Genomic DNA, 2,498 nt, shown 5'->3' on the forward strand with positions numbered 1-2,498 from the left:
CTTGTCGGACTGCATTTGGACTAATCCTTGTATTGCTGAAACTTTGCCTGCTTTATCAGAATGCTAGCAGTCTAATCTTTGTTTTGTGTGAGTAAAGTCTGAATTGGCAGCTAGCCACTGGGTTACTGCCAGCTTTATCTTCAAAGACTTTGTTGTGTGGCTTATTAACTCCGGGCCGTCTGTGGGGGTGCGTGTGTGGGACAGGGACAGAACAATCTGTGGGCACGTGAACATTGCCCTAGCTCAGCTACAGCACGCATGCGCGTGCCGGCCACCTGATTTTCAGGCCTTCTGGGCCCACCAGAAGTCAGGAAAGGGGCTGTTTCTGGCCTCCAGAGGTTTTCTGCGTGGTGTGCGGGTAAGGCCTCAAAAAAAGCCTCTGGAGCCTGGGGAGGGCGAAAAAACGGGCCTACTGGGCCCATTGTGCCATCACGGGCCAAAAGCGGGGGAGCGCGGGGTGGTCTCGTGGGGGGGACAGGGTGCATTGAATTTTGGGTGTGAGCACACAACGTGAGCGACCCCCTGCGCGACCCCCACTTTTGGCACGCGACGGCAAAAAGGTTAGCCATCACTGCCCTACACAATAATACATCTCTATTGAGAATTAAATAGCACGAAAAAGTAGTTGTTGCAAGCTTCACAAGACAGGAAGTTGACAATTCAAGAACCCACAGAAAGGAAAAACTAGAATTGATGGACATTTTCTTTGCAGTTCTACTTCACTGGAGAACAATGCTGGAAAATATATAGAATAAGAATGAGGACATTTTAGAACTGTTTTATTTCTCGTGTTTGAATATCTCCCTAATCCTTTCAGCTGGATTCAAGAATTTTTGTAGCAGAGTTTGCATTAACACATACATTTATTTTGGTGCGTATTTTTCTAAACATAGGCATTTTTATTGCTATGGACATGATTTTTATACGTTTGTGTGTGACTGTGTAGGGTGGGGGTACGTGTGGTGTGTTTGTGTCGGTGTGTAGGTGTGTAAAATACTGAGTCTGTGATTCCTCAAATAAGACATTTGTACATTGCTTTCACTAAATGATGCATTCTCCAAGGAGTTTGAATAAAAATAATAATACAGATAGTCTTCATTTAGCAACTGCCTCATTTAGCATTCGTTCTCAGTTACAACTATGAGGAAAAAGTACCATAACTTTTTGACCAATCTTCTCATTTACAGCTTTCGCACAGCTACACCATAAAGCCAAGGAAAACGGAAATAAGATGATAAGCACAGTTGTGGTATCATTTAGCGACCATTGGCTGAATGACTGAGTTGCCAATCCCAGTTGTGGTTGCTAAATAAGGACAACCTGTAATAACACCCCAAAAATAAGACCCAACCGGAAAATAAGCCCTAGCATGATTTTTCAGGATGCTCGTAATATAAGCCGTACCCCCAAAATAAGCCCTAGTTAAGATTGTCAGCCAGATGGATGCATTTAGTACCGTATTTGTCCCAAAATAAGACCTAACCAAAAAATAAGGCCTTTGCGTGTTTTGGAGCAAAAATTAATATAAGACCTGGTCTTATTTTCGGGGAAACACGGAATTAATTTATTAAATTAATAAGCTGCTTGACTCGCAGAAACTCTGGGCATTCTTCTTGTAGCGTATATTTTTTAATAACCTAACAAACTGTAAAATGTGGGGTGGGGGGAAGTCTACATTTTGAGCAATAACTGTTCAGTGCACTGGTTAAATAATGAGAAATTATATCAGTTTATGTTCAGAGGCTGAATGTCCACTATTCTCTCTCATTATTAATGGAGGCTTAGCAGCCAGCCTAAGGATGCAGAAATGGCTTCTGGCCAGAGGTAGGATTCAAAAATTTTAGCAAGGGGTTCTCTGCCCAGTTGCTGGGTGGGTGTGGCCATGGTGGGCGTGGCCTACTCGGACTCCTGCACCATGGTTGGGAGGCATTTTCACCCTCCCCAGGTTCTGGAGGCTTTCCTTGAGCCTCTGGGAGGGCGGAAACGGCCTTCCCTGGGCTCTGGTGGCCCTCCGGAGGCTGGAAATAGTCCCATTTATGAACTTCCGATACTTCTGGTAGGCCCGTTTTTCACCTCCCCAGGCTCCAGAGGCTTTTCTTGAGCCTCTGGGAGAGCAAAAATGGTCTGCCCCAGGCTCCGGAGGCCCTCCGAAGGCCGGAAATGAGCCCGTTTCCAGACTTCCGGGAGGCCCATTTTTTACCCTCCCAGAACCTCTGCTCGGGCCCTGCACTTACCTGGTATCCAAAACGGGCCGTCTGGAGACTCCGGGGAGGGGAGGGGAGGGATGGGCGGGGCCAGATAGTCCTTGCAAGTACCGGTTCGGCGAACCAGAGTAAAATTAACATCCGGTTTGCTTGAACAGGTCCAAACCGGCTCAATCCCACCCTTGCTTCTTGCAAGCATAACATTTAAAAGGCACCGTTTTGACTTCTGCTGAACCTCTTGGTTTCCATTTTTAGCGGAAAACACCCTGAGTGATGGTCTTTTTTCCTTTGCAG

Source organism: Pituophis catenifer, unplaced genomic scaffold (genome assembly GCF_029215685.1).
Source record: "Pituophis catenifer annectens isolate HBS135680 unplaced genomic scaffold, rPitCat1.0.hap2 SCAF_7, whole genome shotgun sequence".
NCBI lineage: Eukaryota > Metazoa > Chordata > Lepidosauria > Squamata > Colubridae > Pituophis > Pituophis catenifer.